The sequence below is a fragment of the Staurois parvus genome, unplaced genomic scaffold (genome assembly GCF_062004578.1).
Source record: "Staurois parvus isolate SC_StPar_1 unplaced genomic scaffold, SC_StPar_1.0 ptg000061l, whole genome shotgun sequence".
NCBI lineage: Eukaryota > Metazoa > Chordata > Amphibia > Anura > Ranidae > Staurois > Staurois parvus.
Window position 1 is genome coordinate 1,308,877 of NW_028317857.1, and position 25,510 is coordinate 1,334,386.

Genomic DNA, 25,510 nt, shown 5'->3' on the forward strand with positions numbered 1-25,510 from the left:
GGGTGTCTGCTTTCAGAGAAGATATAAGGTTTGGGGGCTTTATGTAATCTTCTGGCACCGAATTATCTTTTAAACGTGTGCATGCTCTGAGGGGTGTGTTTCCTCTCAGTGTGTGTCTCAGCTCAGCAGACTGTCCCTGGAAGTGTCCCCAGCAATCATGCACCCAGTGAAATGTACACGCACAGCTCCCGGCTGTCTATAAGTGTCAGCCCCGCCCACCTGTCTCATGCACTAGCAGCCCGGAAGCCTTGTCGGGTGCGCGCAGTGTGTTCGGGAGCGAGTAGAGCCGGTGTATGGGAGGTCTGGGGGCGTGTATAGGAGGAGGAGGGAGCGAAGCTCTACAAGTGGGATCTGTGGAAGTGTCAGCGCCCGGGGAGAGCGGCTCGGCTCTCAGTCTCTGCCCGGTGGGTGAGTGATGAGCGGCGGGGAAAGTTGGTGGAAGTTGTGCGGAACTGCGCCGGGGTGAGGGTCAGGTGTGTGTGAGAGCGGGGACAGGTGAGCGGTGTGCACACAGCGGGGGAGACATAGGGGGCGCTGTGCACACTGCAGTGTGGGGGAGCCCTGACAGAAGAGGGGTGCGGAGGGGGGCTGCAACAAGGTGGAAAGTTTGCAGCACAGTCCTTCAGTGGGAAGGGGGGCTTCATTTCTGAGATGAAGGGCCCCTGCACCGTACATGGGGGTGTCTGAGCCACAACCATGGAGAGGTCCTGCAGGAGGGGAGGGTGGCACCCTGATACCAAGGGGGGGTTGGTGTTTCACACCTTGGTACAGAGGGGGGTCGGTGATGCATGCTGTGGTACCAAGGGGGAGGGGGCTAGGTGATGCACGCCCTGGTACCAAGGGGGAGGGGGGTAGGTGATGCACGCCCTGGTACCGAGGGGGGGGGGGGTGTAGGTGATGCACGCCCTGGTACCGAGGGGGGGGGGTGTAGGTGATGCACGCCCTGGTACCGAGGGGGGGGGGGGTGTAGGTGATGCACGCCCTGGTACCGAGGGGGGGGGGGGTGTAGGTGATGCACGCCCTGGTACCGAGGGGAGGGGGTGTAGGTGATGCACGCCCTGGTACCGAGGGGAGGGGGTGTAGGTGATGCACGCCCTGGTACCGAGGGGAGGGGGTGTAGGTGATGCACGCCCTGGTACCGAGGGGAGGGGGTGTAGGTGATGCACGCCCTGGTACCGAGGGGAGGGGGAGGAGGGTAGGTGATGCACGCCCTGGTACCGAGGGGAGGGGGAGGAGGGTAGGTGATGCACGCCCTGGTACCGAGGGGGGGAGGGTAGGTGATGCACGCCCTGGTACCGAGGGGGGCGGGGAGGGTCGGTGTCACGCCCTGGTACCGAGGGGAGGGTGTGTGTCGGTATGTCACACCCTGGTACCGAGGGGGGGGGGGTGTTGGTGTGTCACGCCCTCCTGGTACCGAGGGGGGGGGGGTCGGTGTGCCAAGCCTTGGTACCGAGGGGGGAGAGTTGGTGTGTTATGCCCTGGTACCGAGGGGGAGGGGGTATGTCTGTGTTTCACGCTCTGGTACCGAGGTGGAGGAGAAGGGGGGGGGTGTCACGCCCTCCTGATACCGAGGGGGGGGGGGTGTCGATGTGTCACACCCTGGTACTGAGGGGGGGCGCGGTCAGTGTCTCACTCCCTGGTACTGAGGGGAGGGGGGTCTAACAAATCTTCCGTACATCCTATCCTAATATTGGGGTCCCATGATACTTAGGAGGCCCTACACGCCTTGAAACTGGTGGGTCACATGCACCCTGCTGCAGGGGGGGTTCCTCTGGTACACCCTAATACCAGGGGTCCCACACAAATGCTACAAGCCCTTTTGCTGGGGGGGATGTGTGTGGGACACACACTTTTCACACACCCAGATACTGGGGGCGTGAAGGGGGTCTCACAAACATTTCATACACTTTGGTACTGTGGGTTGCACACAACTTTCACATGCTCTGATGCTGGGGGAGGGGTCCCACACGTCTTATGTTTTTGGGGTCCTTCATGGTCTCCACACATCCTGATAATGGGGGAGGGGGGTCTCAGAAAACTCCATCCACCATAATATTGGGGGTTCCACACTCCCTGATGCTGAAGGGGGGGATCCCACACACCCAGATATTGGGGGGGGGGGTCTCACAAACCACCTATTCACCCTGATACTGGATGTCCCACTCCATCATATACTGCATTATGGGTCTTGAGGAGGGGCCTTCTTTTGCACTCTTGTGGGTTTTGAGGGTTGGGGGGGGGGGGGGGGGTCTCTTTACACTGCCTTGCGGTTCTTGAAGACTGGGTGCCAAGTTTGTGTTGGAGGTCTTGGTGTGGGTGCTTACACTGGTAAGGTTGGCCCCTATAGAAGGGTCCCTTCTCTTTGGCACCCTCCTGGGTTTCCTGTTCCGGTCTTCTTTTCAGTGAATAGGGTCTGTACTATAGAGGGGACAAGCCTCCTTTTCACTTGGATGTGGACTGGGGTAGACGTTGGTCTTCAGTCTCAGTATTGTGGTTCTGTGTAATGTGAGCCTGCGGCCTAGTCATGTGTATTTGTGTATTTTTGTTCGCTGACATTGAATGTGTTACACCCAGGAGATGGTGTACCCGGTGATGTCATGTAAACACAGGCTAAATCATGAATGACACCTAATCCAAATGTGACTTCGTGCAAGTGAAGATTTTCCCAGGGCTAGATAAAAGTTCCTCTGTGCTAATCTCAGGCATAGTAAACCTTGTCACTATAGAATGTCATCACTGACAGAGATTTATGCTTGGGAACATTTTTTTCATCCAACTTTAAATTCCTTTTTTTGATTTGTAGGAATAAATAACTTGAGGGAAAAAAAAAGTTCAATGTTGATAATAAGGTGATTGTTGGATCAGAGATTTTATTTTCTGATCCCAAAAGTTCCTTTTTTTCCTGGTCCCCCTACCAGTAGGCCATTGTTGTGTTGAGACCCTGAAAAAAGATTCTCAGTAAAACCCTCTTGAGGCAGGAAGTCCTATTTGACTATATAGGGGCCCAAAAGAAGATATTTGAAGTTCCAGCTCACAGGTATTTACAGTGCCTTGAAAAAGTATTCATACCCCTTTTAATTTTTCCAAATTTTACCAAAAACATACATGCATTTTATTGGGATTTGAAGTGATAGACCAACACAAAGTGGTACATAATTGTGAAGTGGAAGGAAAATGATAAATGATTTTCAAAATTTTTTACAAATAAATATCTGAAAAGTGTGGCGTGCATTTGTATTCAATACATTGTAGACCCACCTTTTTGCTGCAATTACAGCTGCAAGTCTTTTTGGGGATGTCTCTACCAGCTTTGCACATCTAGAGAAGGACATTTCTGCCCATTCTTTGCAAAATAGCCCAAGCTCTGTTGGATGGAGAGCGTCTGTGATCAGCAATGTTAAAGTCTTGCCACAGATTCTCAATTGGATTTAGGTCTGGACTTTGACTGGGGCCTGTCTAACACATGAATATGCTTTGATCTAAACCATTCCATTGTAGCTCTGGCTGGATGTTTCAGGTCGTTGTCCTGCTGGAAGGTGAACCTCTGCCCCAGTCAAGTCTTTTGCAGACTCTAACAGGTTTTCTTCTAAGATTGCTCTGTATTTGTGCCCTGTATTTGACTCCATCCACCTTTTCATCAACTCTGACCAGATTCCCTGTCCCTGCTGAAAAAAAGCATCCCCACAACATGATGATACCACCACCATGTTTTACAGTGCGGATGGTTTGTTCAGGGTGATGTGCAGTGTTAGTTTTCCGCCACACATAGCGTTTTTGCTTTTAGGCCATAAAGTTCAGTTTTGGTCTCATCTGACCAGAGCACCTTCTTCCGCATTTGCTGTGTCCCCCACATGGCTTCTTACCAACTGCAAACGGGACTTCTTATGGCTTTCTTTCAACAATGGCTTTCTTCTTGCCACACTTCCATAAAGGCCAGATTTGTGGAGTGCACAACTAATAGTTGTCCTGTGGACAGATTCTCCCACCTGAGCTGTGGATCTCTACAGCTCCTCCAGAGTTACCATGGGCCTCTTGGCTGCTTCTCTGATGAATGCTCTCCTTGCCCGACCTGTCACTTTAGGTGCACAGCCATGTTTTGGTAGGTTTGCAGTTCTGCCATACTCTTTCCATTTTTGTGTGATGGTTTGAACAATGCTCCATGAGATGTTCAAAGCTTGGGATTTTTTTAAAACCTAACCCTGCTTTAAACTACTCCACAACTTTATCCCTGACCTGTCTGGTGTGTTCCTTGGCCTTCATGATGCTGTTTGTTCACTAATGTTCTCTAACAAACCTCTGAGGGCTTCACAGAACAGCTCTATTTATACTGAGATCAAATTACACACAGGTGGACTCTATTTACTAATTAGGTGACTTCTGAAGGCAATTGGTTTCTCTAGATTTTAGCTAGGGGTATCAGAGTAAAGTGGGCTGAATACAAATGCTCGCTACACTTTTTAGATATTTATTTATAAAGCATTTTGAAAACCATTTATCACTTTCCCTCCACTTCACAATTATGTGCCACTTTTGTGTTGGTCTATCACATCAAATCCCAAAAAAGTAATTTGCGTTTTTGGTTGTAACATGACAAAATGTGGAAAATTTCAAGGGGTATGAATAATTGTCAAGGCACTGTAAAATGTTAGCTGTGTTACTTGCATTTGCTTAGTGCTTAATAAAAGCTTTAGAATTATTCCCGGAAAAAAAATATTTATTTTATAATTCTTCAGTATAAACATGCAGCAAATCTGGAAAGTACCTCATTGTCATAAAAACAATGGATCAGTCAGTGTTTGTATGATACCTAAATCAGGGTGAGACAGTCCTAGGAGCCAGGTATCCTCTTCCCCTGAATGTGCACTATTGTCAGTGGAAGCATATTACCTGATATTTAAAGGTCCATGCCACCTTATAAAAAACAAATACCCATTTTGAGTGAGAAAAAGGGCAGTAATTTTTTTTACAGTGAGCCTGCAATACATTGCAACCAGGATCAGTGGATTGTTGGGGCAATGCACAGGCTCCTAAAAACAATTTCTCCATCCTCAGGTCCCTACTGATCGTTGTGAGAGCTATGCGCAGGCTCTTATAGATTATTCCTCCAGCCGTGGGTCCCTTCCATCCTTTGTAGGGGCAATAGGCAGGTTCCTATAGACTATTCCTCCAGCCGTGGGTCCCTTCCAGCCTTTGTAGGGGCAATAGGCAGGTTCATACAGACTATTCCTCCAGCCGTGGGTCCCTTCCATCCTTTGTAGGGGCAATAGGCAGGTTCCTATAGACTATTCCTCCAGCCGTGGGTCCCTTCTAGCCTTTGTAGGGGCAATAGGCAGGTTCATACAGACTATTCCTCCAGCCGTGGGTCCCTTCCATCCTTTGTGGGGGCAATAGGCAGGTTCCTATAGACTATTCCTCCAGCCGTGGGTCCCTTCCAGCCTTTGTAGGGGCAATAGGCAGGTTCCTATAGACTATTCCTCCAGCCGTGGGTCCCTTCCAGCCTTTGTAGGGGCAATAGGCAGGTTCCTATAGACTATTCCTCCAGCCGTGGGTCCCTTCCAGCCTTTGTAGGGGCAATAGGCAGGTTCCTATAGACTATTCCTCCAGCCGTGGGTCCCTTCCAGCCTTTGTAGGGGCAATAGGCAGGTTCCTATAGACTATTCCTCCAGCCGTGGGTCCCTTCCATCCTTTGTAGGGGCAATAGGCAGGTTCCTACAGACTATTCCTCCAGCCGTGGGTCCCTTCTTGCCTTTTTGGGTGCAACTAGCAGTCCACTGACTGTTTTTCTAGGCACAGGCATCTATAGACTACTTCTCCAGCCGCCGGTCACTACTAACCTTTTGTGGGTGCATTGGGGAGCCTTCTATAGACTCTTCCTCCAGCTGCAGTCCCCCACATTGGTTGACAATCAGTTACAGTACATATCAATGGGCTAAAAGTGTGGTGACGTCGCTGCGCTGCATTGAGAACTACGAATCCTTCTGTCTTGGCAGATGAGATTTGAAGTTTCCCCATTCACAGATCTCCAGGAATGGATGGCACACCTGTGTTAGCAAAGCCATGCCAAACTGAAAAAGCCTGCAGGAAAGAGAACCCATGGATTCAGTAAGGGGGCAGGGCAGTTTAGGCATGGGGGACTGTAACCAAGTTTCATCTGACACCCTGAATATGGACATGGAGTGAGACCTGTTCAGAAATGTGGTTTGTGCTTTTAATGATTGTGGTTTTTGAATTCTGCATTAAAGCCCAATTCCAGATGGGGTAGAGTAGTTTTAAAGCCTCTTGTCAAACGTTATTGTGATCTGTCCTTTCTGGGGAGCTTTCCCCCTTACCTCCCGTCAGGAAGAGATGGAACATCTTTCCAATTGGGACACAGACAAAAGCACCCGTTCATTGGTCACTTTTGTAGTTGCGGTTATCCTGAGCGTAGAGCTACTTGCATATTTATTCGTATTTACTGATTGCATAGTCGGGCTCTGCTTCCTGCTTTGCAGCACTACAGGTCCATGATGGTTGTGCTTTATTGCTTCATATTGGTTGGCAAATTTACAGCGCACCCCCTGTGTGGTTGATATAGTATCTGTAGAGTAAGAGGAAGTTGTTTTTGGAAGTTGTGCCCAAAAAGCAGAGCAAAGGATAAAGGGCCAGTCTCCAGTATTGTTCATGAGCTGTAATCTTCCCCCACTACTGGCTGTGCCTTGTTCTGCACTGTCTCTATGGTGGCAGCCATATTAATACAGGCAGGACTTTTCTTTCCTGATGTTGAAGCCTCCAGCAAGGAGAATGGTGAGCACAATAGAAAGGCAGTACAGAGGCAGTAGTGCCTTAGATCTGACACTGCAGATGTACAGCGATGAGACTGCAGGCAATATTGTGGAGTCAGTGATATCACAAGCATCCCCACCCCTTTGGGTAGTGCAGCTGTTGGGTGGTGAATCCCTCACCTGCGGCTGAATGGCCTGGCACTGACAGCTTCCTTCCAGGTTCCGGCCGAACCCAAGCTTATCCCTATCTGACTAACTTTATATTATGATGAAGGCAACCGGAAACGGGAGGACAGGAGAAGGGGCAATGCGGTCATCGGTTTGCCACACTTAGAACTGAAATCTCATTTGGGTGGAATGACCTTTTTTTATCTGAGGAGCCACTAAAGGTATACAAAAAAAAAATGGTGGCCTTGAGGGCAGCATGATGCTTGTTCCTCTACGGAATGCCTTCAGGCAGAGGGGCACTTTGTCATTGTTTTGTGTTAAATTGTCTTCTGAAAACTCCTTTTATGTGTTTAGGTTATTATTCTGCACTCCACATACCTGGAGGACGAGCCAGGAGCTGAGCTAGACTTCCCAGGGGAAAGCAGACTGATTCACTGTACAAATATTCCAAAGTATGGCTGTGATCCCTTTTGTGGCAAGGTTACTTCTATCATCTGCTCTCCCACTATGGTTGGACGTTCAGAGTCAGCATAGGCCATAGCACATCATTGCAACACTCCCTGGCAGTGTGCCGTACTAAATACAGACCATATTTCTCTTTCCAACTACTTTTTTTTTTTTTACAAGCAAGAAAATGTCATTGCTGTGTGGGGTTTTATTTTTTTTTTTGCGTTCCAGTGATACTAAGCAGGCTATAGATACAAGACAGCAACTAGATTTCAGGATACGTTTCAGCATCTTAAAGATCTTCTTGGGCGATCCTCATGGTGAACATCTGTGCTTGTTTCTTCAGTTATGGAAAAAGTAGATGGAGCAGCTTGAAGCTATTGGGAACAATAGTCTATGGACTAAAGAACTCTAAAGGGGCTATTATACTGTTCAATAGCAAAGCTTGTTGCAGGAGCCGTATAGAGAGCTGGATCATCTAGTATTTATTTGGCATTTCAGTGCACAGCAGAAAGCAAGGCTGATCCTGTGTATTTGGGGGGGCTCGGAGGTAGCTTACACTGTAACTAAAGTCATATTCCTCACAGTATTAATGAGCATTAATCACTGATACAGTGCATTGTTGAAATACTTTTTTCCGTAGTTTAAAATGTGTGCATATCCTCAGTCCATCCCTGTAGTGTCTGTTCTTCATAACTAGCTTGGGGAGTGATACATCAACTTCCTGCTGATTGCAAAAGTGAAAGAACACATCCCTGGATACCCTTTAGACATGCATGTTCCTGGGAGGGAGCTGGACACTGTATGGTCTAGACTTTAGTTATGCTGTCTGTCCATAAGTTGCTTGGTTGCATACTCAGACCTGCTTCTAAAACAATAATGAAGCAACTTATCAGCAGAGCACAGGTAAAGTCTATAAAATCCAGTGACCAGCAGAAAGAAACACAAGGATTACCAGGGGTGTGTTCTTTTACTTGGCTTCATCACTCCTCATCACTTACACTCTCTGCTGTCACTGCATCTGAATGTGTGACTACAAAGGGAGATTTTGAGAGCAGAATTAATTATAGTCACAGGCATAAAGGAAATAAATGGAGCTGGGAATGTCTAGAATGATTCTAGGGTATTTAAGTGGACTAAATATACACAGCATTTTAAAGAAACTGAATAGATTGAATTGAAACTTGATGCTTATATGTTCTTTTTTTTTTTTTTTCTCTAGAGCATTTTAGAAAACATGTTCCAATGTGTTTTTCCTCCTATTATTATTATTACATCGAGTTTATATAGCGCCAAAGGGTTTGCTCAGCGCTGTACAATAGGGGGGACAATACATGGCACAGTACAAAAAAGACAGACAGCGTACGAGGGGTGAGAGGGCCCTACTCTTTCAAGCTTACAATCTAGGAGGGAGGGGGTAGTGGAACAATAGGAAGTGGCTGAGGGGAATGAATTGGCTGAGGGGGATGAAGTGGTGGGAGGAATGAGGGAGAAAGGCCGTTAGGTGAGGGCGGGGTAGGCTTCCCTGAAAAGATGGGTTTTGAGGGAGCGCCTGAATGTGGGGAGGGAAGGCGACAGTCGGATGGATTGGGGCAGTGAGTTCCAGAGGATAGGGGAGGACCTGGAGAAGTCCTGCAGTCGTGCATGGGAGGAGGAGACCAGGGAGCAGGATAGAAGGAGGTCCTGTGAGGAGCGAAGGGTACGGGTAGGGTGGTACTTGGGGATCAGGTTGGTGAGGTAGTCAGGGGCAGTGCCTCCTAGGCCAGTGCCCCATTCTCTGCTGCTCCACTGTCCCCCCCCCAAGTTTTAAACTACTTGTAAACGTATGCCTGCATGGTCTAAAATTGTTGTCCTACTTAAAGGTGATCTCCAAGCAGAGATTTTAATACACAGATTAAATGCATATACAATGTATAAGACCAGTTTACCTGCTAAAAGATTTTTTTTGTCCATCCAGCTTTAAGATGTACACTGCTTTGCCACGAAGCACAGCCCTGTCTGGCCGGACAGGCCACCTAATGTTCCTCTGCTGTAATTAAGTTATGGGTCATGTCTTTCTCCCAGCCTTTAATTGGATGGTGAAAGAAGAAGTGGCAGACTAAAGCCAGTCATACATGGTTCGAAGTTTAGCAGGACTGGACAAATTTTGATCCGTATTTGGGTAGGGAGGATGTCAGATTTCCCCTGCTTGCTCAGCGTTGCCAGTGTATTCTCCCCGCTGTCAGATTACAATTGAGTGTGTTATGGATGGGGGAATCCAGCCAATAATTGTATGTGTGTGTTCCTATCGCCATGTCCCTTGGTGGCACATGAATACTGGAGCACAAGTGCTGCTGCTCCCTCTTCCAGTCTGAGCTGTGCTGTACATGGGGATTGTAAGAGGCTAATGCAAGGTCAGAGTCAGATACTTACACAGTTTGCTTTTTAAAAAGTAAATAAAGTATTAATAAAGACAGGGATTCATTAATATGTTCTGGGGTTCAACTTTAAAAATCTAAACCAGCACTTGAAAAAAGCAGAAGGAGCCAGAACATGTAGCTATGTTTTCATGGAAAATAAATAATAAGGCCCGGGTTATTGGGCAAAGGCAGGGTGTATTTGACATCATTTTGAGACATTTCTGAGGTCATGCATTACTAATTGCAGGTTTAGTTGACCTACTTCAGCTACTTTTGCATTCCTAAGGAATGAAGTGAATACGTTTTTTGTCATTGGCCATTAATGTGTTTTATGTGCAACTTGTGTAAAAGCCTAACCTGACTTGTCAGCTTTTTGTAACACCTACTATAGTAGAGTCCAGATTGGGATACAGATTGACCCAATCAAGTGTGGCGCAGTGTACATGTGCTGACAGGTGCAGAGTGAGAAGAGGGATGACCTCATCTGTAAAATTTTGCTGCTTCACTGTATAATCACAGGCTGTTGGCAGGGGAGGGTAACAGGTTACAGTGATACGAAACAGAGAAGTGATAATTGCTATAATTTATTCACGTAAATCATATATATCATGCTACTGTGTTTTAATCCTTTAAGTACCTTATTCTTGCAGTGCTCTTGTGTGGTCATATGAGATTTCCCTGTTCTATGGCATCTGCAGGGAAAAATCCTTGGGAGGCTACTATTACCCTGCTGATGCATGCTCTCTATAGTGTGAGTCTACAGTATGTCTGTCTGGCCAGCCCCTGATTGGTGTTGTGCCAGTCACACAACTAAAAATGTTTCAGAAGCGCAATTTAAATTAAATTATAAATATCAAAAAGTGTTTTAAAGCTCCCTATAAATCTTCATTGAACATCAATTGTATTTGTGCATTAATGTGGTGTAGATGTAGTCAAAGATGATTGACATTAACTTTTGTTTTGTCAAGAAAGGTATCTTCATCCAAAGCTGCTTCCTTTTTTTTTTTTTTTTTTTTAACAGGTATTAGCAATTGCATTTGATATATTTAATACTGATTTATGTTAAAACTAAGCTTTTTGTGATTTTCTTAGTGAATGCAATTGGCATACTATATCCCACCCCATACTGTTTAGTAATAGGATGACATGGAGGTATATTTTGCTCTATACACAATACTTTAGTGGCCTTGTGAGTATGAACATCAGCTATATAGCATGTAATCAGAGTTTTTACTTCTGGGTTTAACTGACACTTTTTAAAGTGACACTAAACTCTATTTTGAAGAAAAAAAAATATATTGAAGTATGTATTCTTAAAGTGATTCTAAAGGTTGTAATTTTTTTAAATTTAAATAAACCTGTTCTACTTATCTGCTCTTTACAATGGTTTTGCACAGAGCTGCTCTGATCCTCCTCTTTTCATGCCCCCCTTTGGCAGTCGTCGTATGCCCCCCCCCAATAGCAAGCCTTATGCTATGGGGGCACTCTAGCAGGCTCGCTCTCCAGCTGCGCTCCTGTGAATGGACATTTGTCCATTCACACGCATAGAGCTGCTCGGTCCTGCCCCCCACTGTCTCCTCATTGGCATGCTGACTGTGATTGACAGCCGCAGCTCCCGCTGCTGTGTGAGCCAATGAGGAGAGAGTCAGGCCACCAGGATGGCTGTGCTCTTTGGCGGGGGTGGGCAACTGTGGCCCTCCAGCTGTTGTAGAACTACAAGTCCCATGAGGCAATGGAAAACTGACAGTTACAAGCATGACTCCCAAAGGCAGAGGAATGATGGGACTTGTAGTTCACCAACAGCTGGAGGGCCACAGTTGCCCATCCCTGCTCTATGGCATAGCAGTGTAAATCTTGGAACTGGAGAAAACCTCTGCACTAAAAACATAAACGTGACATAATAGATTGTTTTCAGCAACATTTCGCAAAAACTTTCACAACAGTGTATGTAGGAGTAACCACATCTTTGTAGAAACTTTGTCATCGTTTATAGGATTACTGTACAGGAATGAATGATGCAAAGTGTCACTTCGTCACCAGTTCGCCTTCATTTTAAATATCTTCTCTTTTGATAATCTCCAGAAACCTCAATGTATTTATCCATTAACATTATTAAAACCCTTTACAAGAATTGGTTAATGATAATGTGATTAATGGAGGGTAAGTGCTGTCATGCAGAGGTTTGTTGTCCATCTACTTGCTGATCATTTGGTATTTACATCATCTTAAATAGATCAGAATGTTTTGTTTACATCACAGTGCTTCCGTTTTGTGCATTTAGGTTGCTGTTTACTAGGCAGCTAATAGGTCATTATAGCGAGGAAATTACATAAATGCTGTTCTCTAGATATTGCATATATTTCCCGTCACTGTAGTTCTGCTTCTTTTCACAGCAATGTGAGTATATTGGAGCGTATGGAGTACGGTGCTTTGGGGAAGACTAGTAATGGTAGCATTAAAAGATCATTTATATCACTTGATTCATCCTGGACATGTTTAGAAATGGAATGTTCATGAATCTCGGATGCTTTGTGTTCAGAACTTGCATAATAAAATATAGAAAGCGGTGCAGTATTACTTTTAGCCGATCTCTGGCCAGGGACCCACTACCAGCTAGCTTATCCCCACTCCATTAAATAATAACGTAAAACTCCAGCAATTCTTTTTTGCTGAAGTTACCTTTCCTCCCCACCTTGTCCAATCGGAGAGCTCCTTGTATGCACTGGAAAAAAAAATATACAAGGTGTTCTTTGAGTGGCTGCAGTGCTGATCGAGCAACATTCTGTGTGCAGAGGGGAGTTACTGGAGCAGCACCCAGATGATCATGGCCCTTCAGCATCCTCAGTGGACCTCCAGGTATCAGGAATACTTACATCGAGCTAAGCTTGGCCAATTTTAAAGCTGAACTCTGGGATCAGCAAATATTGTCTATGTACAAGAGTCATGTGTATTCCTACTTTAATTTTAGTGTTCTTTGTGTATTCCATATCTGTTCAGTAATCCGGTGTGAAACTATACCTTTGTGCAGCAGCTTTCTGTAATGAAGACTGCTCACTGCTGCTTTCTCTCCTTGTGTAGGGTGACTGGTCTTGTCTCCTCCCCCTCCTGTAGTTCTCTACAGGCAGCCTGTAATGGGTGGAGCCTCCTGTGTCCCTCCCAAACCTCTGCTCTTTTGTATAGGCTCTGTGCAGCATAATGATGTCACTGCTATTTTTGTAGCCTGGGGTTCTGCTTTTAAGCTTGGGGAAAAAAAAGTGCCCCAAATACCTAGCTAATTCTGTAGTCATGTGACGTGCTGGGTCCCAAAGCTTCACCATTCCGCAGACTTGGTGAGTTCTTCTTTGGGTGTCTGTCTTTGCCTGGTTATATAGACACTTCCCATTGGCAGGGTCCTCATATGTGTTGCAGTGGAAGTGTAACGTTATAGTGAGGGTCTGGCATTGCTGAGCACCTCCTGAAAACAATCGTTTCCTGGCTGTTTTGATAACCCTTGGATTGAGTCACCAACCTTGAATAAATATGCCAATTGGGTATGTCAGATCTCCTTAGCTGCATTTTTTTGGGTCATTCACTCATATTGATGAGTCTCCATATGACAGCCAGGCAATTAGCATTTACAGGAGGAACAGTCAGCAATAGCAGCCTTCATCCTCCTTTACCTAAAGGTTTCCTGTAAATGTCATTTTTTCCTGAAATGTAATCGGCATTCCAATCACAATAGCATGCCCAGATGTTTGATATAAAAACACAGATTTGTTGATGTTGAACAACAGATATGTTTGTTGCAATCTGTGAATGGAGATGCAGCTCTGTGGGAATGCCTATCTTTGTTTAGTTATTCTCTGATTCCTTACAAAATGTGAGCCTGCTGGCAGGTGGTTCTATTTCCACCTGAAACTGAGGATCTTCATCCAGCACAGTGATACAGTGAAGGGCTACAGGTAGATTCCTCATTTCCTGTCTTTGTAACTAAGATTTTACAGTTTCGGTCTGAGGTCAAATTGTTAAACTTCCTCTGAACCAATCTGCTGGGGTTTGTGAGATGGTGAACTTAATGGAATTGTCTTTTTTTTTTTTTTTCTCCTGCAGAACCATACATGTAATCATTTATGGCCGCCATAGAGGTACAAATAGACACAGGGACTGGCACTATATTCTATCCTCCCCTTCTTTTTTTTTTTTTTTTTTTTAAATGCAAGTAGAGACAGTCCCTGAGTTACCAACATCTGACTTGCATAAGAATCTTATTTAAGAGTGGAGGCAGCATGTCATGCTGGTACTGGAAACTGCGAGGTGGCCATCTTGCTGCTCACTGCATGCTGCCACCTACTGTCTGGCGGACCTGTCACCAATCCCACATCAATGCATGACCAGTTAATCCCTCCCTCTGCTATCCAAAACTTAAAATACACTCCTGGGGACTGCCTGTATTGGCATTTTTCTTTGTATTAGCCTCTTGCGGTCCCAACCCCGGCACCACCTGCCTGGGTACTCCGGTTTCCTCCCACAATCCAAAGACATGCTGGTAGGTTAATTGGCTCCTGTCTAAATTGGCCCTAGTATGTATATGTATGAATGTGAGTTAGGGACCTTAGATTGTACGCCCCTTGAGGATTAGGGACTGATGTGAATGTACAATATATATGCAAAGCGGTGCTTAAATTGACAGCGCTATATAAGTACCTGAAATAAATAAATATTGTACTGTCTATACAATGGGTTTCATGGGGGTGGGGGGGAATTGGCACAATAAATCAATCAGGTGTGCTGTGCAAGAAGCATGCTGATGGGAGGAGAGGGCAGAATGACAGAAGAGCTCATTGGTGTGCTGCTTCCCCTTTCCAGTCATGGGTTGGGGGTGTCTTGGTCTTGCGCAGTGGCCTTTGAATCTACTACTGGCCACTGCTAACTGCAATTTAATGTCTGATATCTATGGCAATGCAATATGGTTACATAATGGGTTGAAAAAACTATTTTTGCATCATTTGTTAGTTTTGTATTAATATAGTAACATGCCTAGTGTTGGTAGTGTGTGCATTCTTGTGGTATAAACAGTATCCTGGATGTGTGTTATTTCAGTAGCTATAAACTGCAAGAATTGAACTTTTTGTCCTGAGGCTGTGAGGGAAAACAGGATTTCTTTAAAAAATCTTAAAAAAAAAAAAAAAAATAGCTATAGAGGTTGTATGCAAGGTTGAGGAAGAGAACAATGTAAAGAGAGGAAAGCAGAGAAGAATATGGTGGATAGATGAAATCTAGGGAAGGACAAGCCGTTGTAACATAAAGCAGAACAATAATGCAACACAAAGACAGCCAGGTGGGAAGTGACACTGGAAGCAAAGTTCCAGGTTTACCAAAGACCACAAGCAGTCCTGGTAATGGAAAGTGAGCAATTTCCTCCTCCATGCTCCTGGTTGCATAGATTCCTGTGTATATGAAAAACAAATGGCAGTTTTTTCCAGTTTTCCTTCCAACAGATGTGGCTTTTCTTCATTGACTTTAGCAGCATCTCCTCATCTGTTCATCCAGATGATTTTCAAGACCCTCCTCTTGCACCACAGTTCAAAATTTGTGATCTTTTTTTGGAGACTTTGTACGGGAAAACTTTTCTCCGACATACCTGAGCACAGACCAGTCTTTGTAGTAGTTTCTTCTGTGTTTACATGGAGCTGGCTCCTCATGTGTTCTTTGTCTCCAGGTACTGTTTGGCTTTGGTTACTCCAGCCCTGGCATTCACCAATGTTGATTTTATCCATGAAATGACCAGCAGACCAGGAACTCCAGGTCGTCTGCATGTCTTCCTACCAGACTCAATCAGTAACATGTTGTGGGACCGTCCAGGCTCTTCACAGCAAAACATAATGGCTAATATTTTCCACAATTTCGCTGATCAAAGCAGAGTAATCAGTGTAGGTTATGCTGTGTTTTCTTGCAAAGTCTGCTTTGCTGTCTCTGGTCTGGTTTTCACTTTGACATTTGAGCCTTTGATTTAGATAAGTAAATGAGGCCATAAAAGCACAGTATTGTAAGATGGTCCATTTTCCAGGCAAATCACAGGCTCATATGTCACAATGAAGGAGGTCAGACTCCCAGTCATTAACTGTTTGTCCCAGCTGCCCTGTCAGCCCACCTTGGTTATCCTGACATGAATAACACATGCTGGGAAATGCAGATAATGCTGATGACTCCTTGGCAGGAGCAATTGTAGCTCATGTAAACAGTGACTAAACTGCAGCAGTAACTGGCTCCTGGGTGACAACCGTGTCACTGATCCAGACTGCCATGATCACGTTATGTGTTCAGTGGAGGCTGTGTGACATCAGATTCTGTCTATACATTGCTTCTGTGTCTGATGTGCTAAAGGTTGCAACAGCCATATATATTTACATAATTGTGTGGGAATCCTTTTTCACAAGAGCATGTAAAACTATTTACCTTTTCTGAACAGGAACCCTCTTGTTAGCCCTTGTGTACGAGTTGCCATACCTGAAATTTTTTTATGAATAGTTCTCCCTGCTAATACTCCTGTTTTAGGTTTTGTTACATTTGGGTGTGTGCTTGCCCTACATTTGCTGTTTGCATTAATGTTTCCCTTGGCGCTGTAAAACCACGTTTTGCAAACAAGGATTAATAATATAGATGTTTGTAACTCTTCAAATATTTTATTCAACTAATCAGCAAATTGTTGTCCAAAAACAAGCTACAAGGAGAGCCCTTCCCATACAGCAAACTGCTAAATGCACAGTTGAAATATGTATGTCTTGTCTGTTTTACCTTGTATGTAATTGTAAAAGCGGTTTAACCTTAAAATGCGTAAGGGTTTCTTTACACTCAGAGTGGAAAGGATGTGGAACTCTCTTCTATAGTTGGTGTCAGCAGGGAGTGTTAAACTTAGATGGGTATCTTGGCGAACGCAATATACAGGGATATGGGAAATGGTAATGACATAAAAACACACACACATGCTGAACTGGATGGACTGGTGCAGGGATGTTCAAATCCTGACACCCAAGACATGTAGTTCCAGGCACCAGGCAGAAGGTGTTTGTGGCCCCCTCCCACTGATGCCTCCACACCAGGATTATCCTGTCCTCCCAGGTGTTATCGGCAGATCAAATTCAGCATTTTGTGATGTTCTCACTTCCTCCATTGCCTCTCCTCTAGGACCAGCTGACCTGCAGCACCACATGAGTCTGGGGGAAGAGGAGCTAGAGCTGCTGGCCTCTGTGCAGACCAGTATAGCCCCCAGGCTGCCACTTCTCTGGCCGAGGTGCGTGGGTCTCTCCTGCACTGATTGGCTCAGCTGCAGCCCACCCATCCCTTCAGCTGCATTACTGATTGGCCACCTCAACAGGCACAGAGAAGCTGAGGGCACTAATCTTCACGCTGATGCTGTTTAGCAGTGTACGATGCTGATTGGCTGAGGGGGGGAAAGATCAGGTGGCGTGCAAGGACGTGCCAGGGGAACCCAGTGTGTGAGTTTTAATTGCAACAATGGACCCTGGGGCCACTAGTGCTCCTTTGGGGAGGGGCTCTGCCACCCTCTACAGACCGGTATGTGTACGCACTCCCACATGTTCCCATTCACCATGTAGGATCACCTGTCATCTGTCTACCCTGCTAGAACTACTCTGATGGGAAGGCAGGAGATTGCTCTATAAAGAAGAGCTCATGACTACCCCCCCCCCCTCCTTATACTATCAGATCACAATGTAACATCTAATATGGTACTCGCCATGAGGGTTATAGTGCCCAATCGTTACTTCTTCTTATTGGATCAGTCATCTCTCTCTTGTAAAAAGCAATCCAAGCGGCTAACTAGCTGCTGGATTGCTTTTACAAGCAGTGGGAGGGAATGTTTTCCCACTACCAAACACCCCCCGCCCGCCTTCCCATACAGATGTACTTGCCTCCCCCTGGAGGTGAGTAGGAGATAAAACAGCGCAGTGTTAAAAACATTAAAAGTTCAAGTCCTTATAAAGCCCATTTTTGTTTTTAAAAGCTCCAAACATTACTAAAAGCAACTCTGCCTAATAAGAGTTTCCACACCCCTATGGTGTCTTTATTCAACCTTACCGAGTATATAACATTTGTCATTTTGTTCAGCTAAACTTGTGATCCAAGATCCTCCCTGCCAGACACAGCCTGGAAAATCGAACTACTATGTCCTAGTTCAGCAGTACTTCGATCACTCCCCTTCCCTTTGTGATGATGCCAGCGGCGGAGCGTTCTCTCAGGGAGTTGTATTGCTAAAATGGTGGCAAATATAAATCTGGTAGGTAAAATGGTAAGCCTATACTCTTTCAACAAACTAAAGAGACACTTAAAGAATGCTAGAAGCTGCTGACATAAAGTGCTCACACCTTTAGAAATGTCCTGCTTCTGTATCATCCAATTGCTGAACCATTCTGATTAGGCAATGCTCACACTTCAGGTAGTGGTGTATCTTGTTGCCAAGACACCCACAGATTTCTATTCTACAATAATGGCTGCCTCACCGGTCAGTGGGGGTGGGGGCATCTTCAACACTCAACATGAGGAAGTGCTGATAATTTGCCAGCATTTGGGTGAAGCAGAGAAAGCTGACATGTCTGCAGGTATCTTCAAGACACCTCTGGATTACTGCTCATCATAACAAAGCAATGTGTCTGCACCTCCTTTTATTCTTCCAGAATACACTGGGAGCCCCAGCTTTGTCACCTACCTCCCAACTTTCATTCTCCTGCTTGTGGCCTTGTATTTATAGTTCATACAGCAGTTCCTGCCCCTTGCCCAGCCCAACGCTTGTGTAAATGGTGGAGAGGTAGAGCCGAGAATGGTGACTGGCAGGGAATTGAGTGGTCATGTGATCACACCCATGATGCAGCAGGGAGGTGACTGTTTGTTTTGTTTCCCCATACTTCTCTTTGGAGGTAATTAAAACATGAAGAATCTGCCGCATCTTTTTCGAAGAGTAAAGTAGTACAGAATTGCATCCCTATGCTGGAGTCAGAGGATGAGTACAAGCCCACCAAATATAACTGGGTCAGCCATTGATGTTCTAGAGCAGCCTTTCTCAACCAGGGTGCCTTCATGCCCCAAAACTGTAGATAAACCAGCAGGTGGATCTATCCTGCTTTTTAGTACACAAAGGCACAGGTTTTCATTGTGCATTTTTATGACCTTCTAGCTGACAGCTTCCTAACAACCAGTGATATCAGTTGATGAGGACATGGGGTGATGTACATCATCCTTATTTGCCCCTCCCCTGCCCCTCTGTCTGCACTGGAGTCACATTAGCAGAGTTAGGGCTCGTTCACACTTGACTGTTTTTACGACTCTTGCCAAATGCCCCTATAGTGTTTGACAAGCGTTGGTCCGGCATATGCGGAGCGGTTTTAAAGCTCCGCAAACGCCGCATGCGTGGTTTAGCGGCGGTTGCTAGGCGTTTGCAGAGCGGTAACACCATTCAAACTTCATTATAGGCGTTTGTGGGGCATTTTTAATGCTTGGCAAACGCCTCGCAACTGCACTGCAAACGCCCGCCCGGCATTTGCAGAGCGGCACCATAGACTTGTACAGGAGGCTTCAACTCCTCCTGACTCGACCAGAGGCGTCTGTTTTGCCGCGACGCTAACGCTCCCATTTGAACAACACTATGTGCTGCAATGTGCAGAATTTTCCCAGGCGTTTGGGAAACGGTAAAAACGCTTTCCAAATGCCTGTCTGCTGCTTGCTAACAAGGCTAGTGTGAACATAGCCTAAGGGAGAGAAACAGAGAGACAGGAATACTAGTCTGTACCAGTGTGCAAAGGTATATTTGCTTTGGAAGAATAAATCGCGTCTAAAGTTGGGTGTACTGGATGTGTGTAGAATAGTTTTTTACATTTTAGATTGGGGTGCCTTAAGATTGTGCCGAATTTTAAAGGGTGTCTTGAGATTATCCATAATTTTAAAGGGTGCCTTGACTGAAAAAAGGTTGAGAAACACTGTCCTAGAGGTTTGCAGACTGTGGAGTAATCCAGAACAACCTAAATAAATAAGTCCATGTGTGTGGGTGAACTTCTATCCACCACTTGGATTTATCATCTGCTGCTTCTTTTTATTGCAGGTTATATAGAGAGACTTTGGTTGCAGTGCAGATTCTTTTCATTCGATCCTTTCATACATAAGGACTAATGTAATTTCACTGGGAGGGGAAGAGTGCGAATTAGATTAGCATGGAATTGGAATTTGTTTTGCGTTCCTGGTGTGTTTAAAGATGAAGAAATCGATGTATAGAAAGTATAGAACAAACAGCTGGGATTGCTACGTATTTCAGTGTTCCACAAGTTTCTGTAAGGCACATAAGCAAAGCAAACTGAGCATAGGAAATGTGTTTTCATAGAATTGTGGGATTAAACGTTTATGGCACATTACCATTCCTTTCCATTCCTTTAGCTGAGACTGAATAACGGACAAAGTTCTGTTTAGAACACTCGCATTCATTTTTGTTCTCAAAGCTGGCTTCCCACAGTAAACTCGAAATGTATGTTTTCTTGGCATGTTGGGGAGTGGTGACCTACATTTAAAATAAGTAATGTAATGCATTATTTTCAGCCTTATTTTTCCAGCCAGAGATTGTAAATGCTTAGTTTTTTTAAAAAATAACACAGTTTTATACTTGCCGCCTCTTTTCAGGTCTATGTTCCTAATTCCTTCCCTCTGCCGGGTGCCCCAATAGCCCTTTTCTATGGGGGCCCTTGTGCAAGCTCGCTCCCGAGACTCGCCATCTATTGACACAGAAAGTGAGACTTTCCCCCCGCTCCCTCCTCACAGGCTTCAGTTGACAGCAGCAGGAGCCAATGCCTCCCACTACCTTGGCAAAGCCAGTGAGACCAGGAAGTGAGGGGAGAGAAGAGCTGCAGACGGGCACAGTGCTGGATCGAATGAGGGCTTAGGTATGTAAAAGGGGGGGGGGGGGGTGAGAAGTGGGGGTGTGAGAGGGCGATACTAATATCTAAACATTTTTTTACTTTAATGCAAGGAATGGATTAATTTAAAAAAGGTTTAGGCTTTATAACTACTTTAAAGTATGTTTAAAGACCAAGCTGACCAAAAAATTACCAAAATGCCCCAAAAATCAGGGATTTTAACCAATAATTTCAGATATATAGAGTAAGCACACAACAAAACAATGCTTTAGCAGGAAATTTGTAATAGGCATATACATACAATTCTACATTGGATACAAATTTCCAGGTATGTCATATCACATCAAACCTATTATAGCTTGGGTAGCTCACTGTTGAATTGCACCAAGAAAAATACATGCATGTATATAGATATCATGAGCAACACTTACAATATATAGCTTTTGCTGTTAAGAAATGAGGCCTAGAAGAAAAAAATAAATGATCTTTGTTTCCCTTTTAAATTGTGGCTGTTGGGAAGGTCAAGCTTGTCTGGAGTCATTAGTTAATGTGAGTCAGATGACTTGACAGAGAATTTCAGTAGCATTATCCAGATGAAAAGTGAAGGTGTTGTGTTGAGTGTAGGATGAGTCCTCAGCAGAGCTGAAGGAAGGATTTGGATGGAAGATATGAGGTAGGTTTAGAGAAAACAGGTGCAGAGTAAGACTCCCTGGTATCAAGATAAAAGGGGACATGTTCTACAGGAGGTAAAGAGTTTACTTGCATCTTGGCAAAAGTATTTCTGTGTAGAATAGGAAGAAGATATTTATTTTCCATGAAATGTAACTGACAATAGAGCCATGGAAATGTTGTTGCTGTGTTATAAATGCTATTTTTGCATGAGTGCTGTACACCCGAGATTATGAGAAACAGGAACATCTGGAAAGGCATTGGCAGTGAGTGTGTGAAGGTTCTGTGCAATTTAAATAGAGCTAGGCATTGAATGACTAGAGATGTCTCCTTAAAGTGGACCTGATCTCAAAAAGTGAAGATTTGCCATGTTATAGGGAATATCTAACAAATGGTAATTGTGCCTTAGCAGTATCCTGAAAAATCTATTTTATCTGGAATTCCTCTTCAAAAATAGCAGTGCAAAATAGAAAACATGTCTGTATATCTGCAGTGTGAGATCTAAGGCACTGCTTCCTCTGACTGCTAGTCTTGGGAGATCAGGAGTGAGATAGTGTGATGTTACTGTTGTGCTGCTCACGGTTGTCCTTGCTGGAGGCACTGACATAGGGAAGCAAAGCCCTGCCTCTACAAAGATGGCTGCCTCCACACAGGGAGACCATGCAGAACAAAGCATGGTAAGTCAGTAATGGGGAAAGATCAGCTTCAGGGAGACCACACGTAATGCAGGTGACTAGTCCATTGCCCTTTTGACTGTCTTTTTTTCTGGACACAACCTCCAGAGTTCAGTTCCTCTTTAAAAAGAACTGTATAATCAGCAAGGCGATATATATTTAACACTTTTTTTTTTTTTTTAATTTCCTTTCCTAGCAGTGGTATAGCACCTAATATGTAGACCAATTATCTGAAAACTTGAAATATTTTGCACCTGTGCCAGCCCACTCCACCTCATCATGCTGATTGACAGCACAGCTATTCAGAACAAAGCATTCATGGTCGGTTGGAACCGATCATGTATAATGTGCTGAGTAGGTGTGGGCACACCCATTGGTTTTTGCCACATGCCTTCTAGCAAGAGAGCACTAGAACATGCACATTTTCAGGTCTTTCTATGGTAGGTATTAAAGTGTATTGCTAGTGAAAACTTTAAATTTTTGTTGGATTATATAGAAAATGCCAGTTCTGTTTTTTGTTGTCCTCACTCCTTCTTTTTTTTTTTTTTTTTTTGTCCAGAGACACAACAGGGGGTGACGGAAAATCTGTATAAAGTTTAAAGTGGAAATCCAGTCTAGAACTAATGAGCGCATGAGCGGTTGGCTCAGACTTTCAGTGGCTGAGCCAGCTGGCAGCCCAGGCATCTGGGTGGATCCTGACCATATTTACAGATCTTTTCAGAACCTGGGCCGGCTCTGATCATGGGAGTGCAGAACTACATCATGGGAGTGCAGAACTAGTTGCACTCCTGTGATCCATGGAAGTACAGCCAAAATAACTATACTTCTTCTCTAAGCTTTGTTCTAGACTTCAACCAGTTTAAGGAAAATCCCCATTAGACAGCTGTCGCTAAACTGGTATCTCCATTTTATAATTTCACTTCACCTCCAGTTCCATTAATAACTGTAAGATTTTGGATTTCCCTTCACTTTCTGTCCTGGTAATGGTCTACAGGACTAATAGAGGGGTGAATCTCTCCCCAGCAGGGACACAGACAGCAACCAATCCTGACAGTGGTAACATTTCTCACTATCCAAAAAAAACAGGTTTTGGCTTTAGGTAAACTTCACCTGTGATCTCATCCTTTACTAGGGAAGGAAGTTTTTTTCCCTAATGTGATTCAATAGTGGTACTAAAGTGGTCACCAAACTCAGTCAAATGTCTGATGTCCAGTGTTGCTCAGTATAAGGGTGGCATACACCGCTCAAATTTCAGCCGGTTTCTGTTGAATTAGCTTAAGTTTGAGCTGTGGTGTCCCAATCGGAACTCCTTGGCTCAAGACTTCGACTGGAAAATTGAGGGTGGTGGATGTAAAATTGCTGGCTGAACAGTGACTGTATTGGATGCAGTCACTGTTCAGGCATTCTGACATCTGCAGGTTCTGTGCCCTCTAAATACAATAGCTGGAAGGGGAAGTCTCCCCATCTATCTCGTTTAGGTAAAAAGGGAAATCCTATACATGTGTGGCTAGCCTAAAGTATTACTGAACCTACAACAGTAAAATCAGTCTGTATATGTAGTAAAGCATGCTTGTTATACTCACTGTGGAACCAAAGAGGCTTATCCTCCGCATTGTGTTTAAAAGGTGGGCTGATCCTGTCTTCTGTAATCACCCCTTCTTCCACAGTCCCCAATCCATCTGCTGATAGTACAGAGCTCTAAGAGTCACTCTGTACATGCTCAGTTTGGTGTGTATTGGTAGAGGGTTTTTTTTTTTCCTTTTTTAGGAAGGTGCATGCAATAGCACAGGGCCAGTCTGCACTATTCAGAGGGTCAGGGGTTATGCAGCCTCTTAGGACAGTCGGAGGAGAATGACTCCTATGAGATTAACTGGTGGTCGGTTGGACACTATTAGCCACAAGACTGCTCTAACTGCTGAGAAAAGGTATTTAGCAGTTAATATTTATTAAAATAATTGAATTTACATGTATTGTGTACTGTGGGAGACCAGATATAGTGAATGCAGGGTCCTGGGTTTAGTAACACTTGATGTTTACAGTGGTCCTATCATCCCACATAAGATCCATCACTCTTCTCCTTGAAAGCTATAAATGTAACAAGGAGCAACTCTTTCAGAATCTCACAGCCTAAATATTTAGTCCTATGAGTTTTGCTGAAGCCAAAGATCAGTCAGCCTAAACTCAATTCTTCCCCTTCAGCAGATGTCACGGGTTCAATTGCCTAGGCACTTAACAAGCTGATGTGGTATCCCAGAGCAGCAGTTTTTGCAGTCGAGGTTCCTTCCTTCCTGTAGAGTGAATGGGATGGGAAAAGTCCTACAGTCAGGTCCATAAATATTGGGACATCGACACAATTCTAATATTTTTTGTTCTATACACCACCACAATGGATTTGAAATGAAACGATCAAGATGTGCTTTAACTGCAGACTGTCAGCTTTAATTTGAGGGTATTTACATCCAAATCAGGTGAACGGTGTAGGAATTACAACAGTTTGCATATGTGCCTCCCGCTTGTTAAGGGGCCAAAAGTAATGGGACAATTGGCTTCTCAGCTGTTCCATGGCCAGGTGTGTATTATTCCCTCATTATCCTAATTACAATGAGCAGATAAAAGGTCCAGAGTTCATTTCAAGTGTGCTATTTGCATTTGGAATCTGTTGCTGTCAACTCTCAAGATGAGATCCAGAGAGCTGTCACTATCAGTGAAGCAAGCCATCATTAGGCTGAAAAAACAAAACAAACCCATCAGAGAGATAGCAAAAACATTAGACGTGGCCAAAAACAACTGTTTGTAACATTCTTAAAAAGAAGGAACGCACCGGTGAGCTCAGCAACACCAAAAGACCCGGAAGACCACGGAAAACAACTGGGGTGGATGACCGAAGAATTCTTTCCCTGGTGAAGAAAACACCCTTCACAACAGTTGGCCAGATCAAGAACACTCTCCAGGAGGTAGGTGTATGTGTGTCAAAGTCAACAATCAAGAGAAGACTTCACCAGAGTGAATACAGAGGGTTCACCACAAGATGTAAACCATTGGTGAGCCTCAAAAACAGGAAGGCCAGATTAGAGTTTGCCAAACGACATCTAAAAAAGCCTTCACAGTTCTGGAACAACATCCTATGGACAGATGAGACCAAGATCAACTTGTACCAGAGTGATGGGAAGAGAAGAGTATGGAGAAGGAAAGGAACTGCTCATGATCCTAAGCATACCACCTCATCAGTGAAGCATGGATGGTGGTGGTAGTGTCATGGCGTGGGCATGTATGGGTGCCAGTGGAACTGGTTCTCTTGTATTTATTGATAAAATCTCCCCCCCGTTTTCATGTGCACTCCTGAACGCCCGATCGGTGTGCAACAAGCTTACCGCCATCCACGACCTCTTTGTTTCCCACTCCCTCAACCTCCTAGCGATCACGGAAACCTGGATCCAGCCCACTGACTCTACCTCCCCTGCTGCACTCTCCTATGGAGGTCTCACCTGGACCCACTCACC

At 44.7% G+C, this 25,510-nt stretch overlaps 1 protein-coding gene across 2 annotated transcripts in view; it reads left to right on the forward strand.

The window, feature by feature from the left end:
- Positions 1-332: 332 nt before the first annotated feature.
- Positions 333-25,510, forward strand: part of SVIL (supervillin) — a 345,773-nt gene continuing 320,595 nt past the window's right edge. The window contains exon 1 of one of the 2 annotated variants that reach the window (XM_089668670.1): positions 333-408. The gene's annotated coding sequence lies outside the window, so the exon portion shown is untranslated. The remainder of the gene's footprint in view (positions 409-25,510) is intronic. The other variant, XM_089668672.1, reaches the window with a different exon arrangement.